This window comes from Bison bison, unplaced genomic scaffold, assembly GCF_000754665.1.
Source record: "Bison bison bison isolate TAMUID 2011002044 unplaced genomic scaffold, Bison_UMD1.0 scf7180017864479, whole genome shotgun sequence".
Taxonomy (NCBI): Eukaryota; Metazoa; Chordata; class Mammalia; order Artiodactyla; family Bovidae; genus Bison; species Bison bison.
The window spans coordinates 5,310,518-5,316,678 of record NW_011495039.1 but is presented as its reverse complement, the minus strand read 5'-3'; positions in this window follow the sequence as shown (position 1 = coordinate 5,316,678).

The following is a 6,161-nucleotide window of genomic DNA, read 5'->3' as shown; positions in this document are numbered from 1 at the left end:
TAGTCATGTATGGATGTGAGAGTTGGACTGTGAAGAAAGCTGAGCGCCGAAGAACTGATGCTTTTGAGCTGTGGTGTTGGAGAAGACTCTTGAGAGTCCCTTGGACTGCAAGGAGATCCAACCAGTCCATCCTAAAGGAGATCAGTCCTGGGTGTTGATTGGAAGGACTGATGCTGAAGCTGAAACTCCAGTACTTTGGCCACCTCATGCGAAGAACTGACTCATTGGAAAAGACTCTGATGCTGGGAGGGATTCGGGGCAGGAGGAGAAGGGGATGACAGAGGATGAGATGGCTGGATGGCATCACCAACTCGATGGTAGAGAATCTGCCTGCATGCAGGAGATCCGGGTTCAGTCCCTGGGTCAGGAAGATCCCCTGGAGAAAGGAATGGCAACCCAGTCCAATATTCTTGCCTGGAAAACCCCAAGGACAGAGGAGCCTGGCGGGCGACAGTCCTTGGGTTCACAAAGAGTCAGACACGACTGAGTGACTAACACACAGAGTCATAACCAACTTAAAAACTCAGAAAATACTTAGCATCTCCAATGTTAAGAAAAGTAAATCAACTAAAGAAGAAACCTAAAGGATTTGCCATCCCATATGTACCTTAAAAAATATTAATATATTATTTAAATTTTAAATATACATATATATTGGACATGAGTTTGAGCAAGCTCCTGGAGCTGGTGATAGACAAGGAAGCCTGGCGTGCTGCAGCCCATGGGGTCGCAAAGAGTCAGACATGACTTCGCAACTGAACAATACACATTTATTATACAACATTTTAGAAAATGTTTTAATTTTATGTAAAAGATATTTGCTTCTGTCATATCAATGGTAGTTTTTATTGTTATTCTAAATCCTATCCATGGCACATTCTGAAAGTAATGTTAAAATCAGAACACAATAACTGTTTAATATTGAGATTCCTAAATGAATTGAAGGGTTTGAGGGGGGAAGAAAGATAAACTCCAAAAAACTTTCTTCTGTCTCATGCATCCACTTTAATAAGGGTGTCAATATTATATCTGTAGCTAAGGGTTCAGTGGAGAATGGTTGAATTATTGTCTTATGATATTTCATTCTAGTATCAGTAAAATGGGCTATGTCAGTCAGATCAAGACCTTCAGGAAAAAAGAAAGGATGAGGTTTGGAAAAAAATACTTCAAATGAGGAAGGTAGAAGTAAACTCCTATTTAGGATGACAAGAGAGGGCTTGGAATAAAGGTGAGAGCGCTGGGTAATAAGAAATTACTGGAAAGAAGTTTCTGGAACACCATCAGCTCTTGGACAGTGAGAATTAGAGAGGAAAACCAGGCTGGGAAAGACTATCTCAAAGAGCAGATGGGGAATTAACGAGTAAGATTCCAAACTAGCCGGGACAGTCCAAATGCTACACGCAGCCAACTTAGGAAAAGCATTCATTCTCTAAGGAATTTAAAGAGCAGATGAGGAAAGTAGTACCACCTCATTTATAGAAAGTTCCAGAATTTGTGGAATCAGAGAGCAGAACACAAACATGAAATGCTGGTAACTCAGGTTGGCACCCTTTGGCGCAGAGCACTGGTGAACTTCTACCTTTCTGAATGTACAGCGTAGACTCTTTCTGCCCAGTCTTAGCCCCTTTCATGTTCATCTTGAAGCATTTAACTCTTTGGACCAGCGTCTAAACTTCCACCAACAGACGTGTACGTTCGGGGGCTTCTATGGTCTTCTCTTTCTGGACCAGCAGCCTTTATGACAGAGGGAAGTGGTATGTGTTTGGTGTTAGTGGTATCCTTAAAATGAATAATGAAGAGCATTATGTCTTACTTATAAAGAAATCTTTAGAATGAAATGTTTGATATTCAGTAGATGTCCAATGACTGAACTTACTACTTTGACTGAATCTAGTTGAGAGATTTTAAAAACTAAGTGGGAGAGAGACAAAGGACATAGCTATGTGCACCGCATCAAATTCTTGGTAAAGTTAAGGAGATGGGATCATGATATGGCCAGTACTATATACACAGTGTCGTCTTCTCATCCAAGTGCATTAAAAAAAGTGAGAGAGGGAATGTCTGTGTACACATACTGGGCTGAAAAGGAATTTGAGAAAATAAAATTTAGGTGATAGGACTTTAAAAATATAGTTCTTTTAAAAACTGATTTGGCCACAAAACATCTCAATTACTACCAGTAGACAAAAGGGTAATTATCACTAATGTATTTATTGCTAAGACTTCCTGTGTGTATGATTCTGGCAAAGCCTCAAAATCCTTTTTCCACATTTTTAAATTCATTCCTTTACCAAACATTTTCAGAGCACTTTTTCCTGGGCACTGTGATTCATGTCAGGTAGCTACATATAAGCAAGGCAGACACAATTCCTGCTTACTTGTTAGAGAGGGAGACAGATGATGGTAATGAATTCTCACTGATTCACTGATGCCACAGCTATTCACTAAGTCCCTAAGAATCGCCTCTACTGGATCCTTGAAACATAGCAGTGAACAGAACAAACTCCTTTCATGGAACTTAAACTCTACAGAAAGAGATAACATCAATAAAATGTTATAAATATGTGTAATGTTTTAAAATGCTATGAAAATAAATAGGGCAATGGGACAGCAAAGGGGATCCTGGGAGGGGCTGGCATGAATTTATGTAGGATGGTCAGGGAAGCCCTCCCTGAAGGAAGGAAAAGAGGAAAAGCCCTGTCAGCAGGGCAAGAATATTCCAGAGATGGTGACTGTGATAGCACTAACGATGACGGACAGGTATCAACTGACAGGTCTTGTTATTTCCCAGGTGGGGATCTACACACTTCACATGGATTAACATTTTTAGGCTTCACAACAACCCTATGAGGTAAATATCACGCCCACTTCACAGATGAGGAAACTGAGGTGTAGAGAACTCACATGCTTAGTCAAGGCCCACAATTCACAATATGGAGAACCACAATCTGAACCCAGATTGCGAAGCTGCTCAGTCACCTCCGACTCTTGGTGACCCTATGAATTGTAGCCAGCCAGGCTCTTCTGTCCATGGGATTTTACGAGCAAGAATACTGGAGTAGGTTGTCATTTCCTTCTCCATTGAACCCAGACAAAGACAAATTCTTATAAAAACAAGTAAATACAACAACAGAAATCATTACAAGCTTTGTTAAGAGGATAAATGTAGGGGGGAAAACACAAAAACAAACATCTGAAAAGAACACGGAAACCTCTGAAGATAAAGTAAAGGGGAAGGCCTCTCTGAGGACACTGACGTTTACCTGAGAACGGAAGGAGGAAGAGAAAGAGGAAGCGCTGGGGCAGGGCTTCCCACAAAGAGAGAAGGGCATGTGCTGATGTCCTCCAGCCAGAGGATCTGGGAAAACCAGGGTCTCTGGAGCCCAAAGAATAAAGAGAAGGGTCCAGAGAGAACAGGGAGGAGAAAGAGGCAGAAGCCACACCACGCTGGTCTGATAGGGAGTGTGGATTTTATTACATCACTGTGTGTGTTAGCCCCTCGGTTGTATCCGACTTTGCAACTCCATGGACTGTAGCCCACCAGGCACCTCTGTCCATGGGGTTTCCTGGGCTAGAACACTGGAGTGGGTTGCCATTTCCTTCTCCATTATGTCACTGAGAAGCCATTTAACAGGGGTTTTATCTGGTGTTGCTTTTGTAAAAATATCACTTTGCTTCTTTGTGAGGAAGGAATTCAATTTTCATGGAGAGTTGACAGAAAATATTCAGGGCGTGAGGTTAGGGCTCACATTTTCTCCAACTATACAATACAAAGATACGGAAAAAGGCAAACAGTTTCTCTGGTTATGAGAGATGCATACACTTAATATCTGAATGCTGGTGTCCAATATTTACTTACAAATAAATCAAAACTGTTTTTGGAAAAACTGCTTGGTTGCACTCATTCTGTGCTTTTAAACGGACCTCATGCAAGAGAGATACTCTGCCTATGGATTTCTGAATCCCTGCCACGGTCAGATATACTGAGTGAGGAAGGGAATGTTCTTTCTTCCTTGTGAACTTTATTCTTTAATAGTGACCACTTTTCTAACCAGAGAAGGTCATTAGAACTTGAGCTAAGGTGTGCTTAGTGTTAAAATACCTTTTAGTCACAGGTTGTATTTCTAATTCTGTTTGTGAGAAGAGCGTGTTGATGGAAGATTGTTCTGGAACAGTACAAATGAACTCCACCTCAAACTTTTCTCAGGAATGTTCAATGCTGTACAATACACTGTGGTTTTGAATTTAGGATCAGCTTTGGAACTGAACCACTTTCTGTTCAGTAAAGCAGAACTAAAATGTCACAGCTGTGAAGATGTGTCTTTTTTTTTTTTTTTTAATTTTTAAAATTTTTTACACAATTTTTAATTTTACTACCAAATATTGACTCTATTACTCCCTGTGTTGTACAATGCAAGCATATCTTTTGAGAGTCACTCAGAGAATCCGTCTGTTAGAATTTCTCAAAATTCAACCAGTGAACAGAAATCACTGCTAGTGTCTGAAGTCCCAGACAGAAGTCCCAGCAGTGAACAGAAGTCACTGCTGGTCACTGTCTGGTCACTCACTGTATTATCAGAAGTAAGTACAGTGTCCGACACTTTGAGGGGCTCTCACCCCTCCTACTGATCCAGGCACAGAAACTCATTCCTGTCACTTCCAGGGGAATAACCCATCTTCCCTGAGAAACTTCAACCTAGCAACAGGAAGAAGATGAATTGCATGTTCTCATTATAACATTTCTCATACCAAATATGGACACATATAAGGTTTTGAACATTTTTCACTTGACATCTTGTATAATTTTTTTCTTTTTCAGTATCCAAAACCCAGGTTCGGGAACACTAGAAAATGCAGTCTCTGCTCTGGAGAAGATGATCTGCAAAGGGCAATACAATACTGTCATCCCCTTCTCTGGTTATAGATGTCAACTGGGTCGGTCTGGGGATTGGGGAGGAGGGTGCTGTTGCCGGGGCTCTGGGTAGATTTAGATGAAGAGTGTTGACCTGAAAGCAACACCTCCAAGACTGTCTCCTAGAGCCTCAAATCCTCAGCTCGCTCCATTCACACCTCACAAAATTAGAATAAACTTGAATAGGTCAGGATTTATTCAATATTTAGGAATATTTTTTTCTAATTTAGGGTCAAAGAATGTTGTTTGGAAATTATTTCTCTAAGTCGTCAACAAAAGATTAAGATTTCAGGAACCAACTAAAAACAAATGTCCTTATAGGCAAAGAAAAGCATGTCACCACACATGTCCATCGTACAAGAGTCTGAAGCATTGCAGTCATTAAGAAAAATACATGTATATGCCAAGGTATGTGTATATGTCCATATAAACATTTCTAAATAGATGGCTGATTAAAAGTACCCTCAGACCCCAATAAGGAACTGGCAGCCTAACAAGTGCCTGGTTCGCCTGAGGACAGGGAGCAATAGACTCCTCTAGGCCACCTTTACATTCATGTGGGGTTTTGCAGTTTATAGGATGCCTGGTGGGCTGCCGTCTATGGGGTCGCACAGAGTCGGACACGACTGAAGCGACTTGGCAGCAGTAGCAGCAACAGGATGCTTCCAGCTCGTTTTCTTTCATCTGAGCCTTACAAAAAAGTGATGCATCATCATCCCACTTGGAGCAAGGACACTGTGATTCAGAGAAAATAAGTGATTTGTTTATGGCTGAAAACCGTGGGCTAGAAACAGGCTGGATATGTTTCACTCTAAAATAATCTGCAGTGACATTATCATTTTCAAAACACTATAGAGCTTCATTTATTTCTCCCAGGGATGTGGTGAGATAGGAAAAGAGGACATCATTCCTAACCAGTAGGTAAAATGACTGGCATTAAAGGGGGAAGTGGCTTGCCCAAAGTCGGGCAAAGCTAGAGCTGGGACGAGAACCAAGTCTCCTGCATTCTAACCCAGTTTCCTTCTTTTGATTCTCTCACAACACCTTCTACATTCAAATAATGATCTGTTAGAAGAATCAAACTGAAGAGACTGAGCACCCCAAAGAAACAGGAAAACATATTTGGATGAAAGTTTTCCAAAGAAAAACTGGGCCCAGGAAAGCGGATTATTTACTTTCTGAATTATTTACATGCCATCATCAGAAGGAGCCAGAGAAACATAAAATGCACAAAAGTCATACTTTAAAG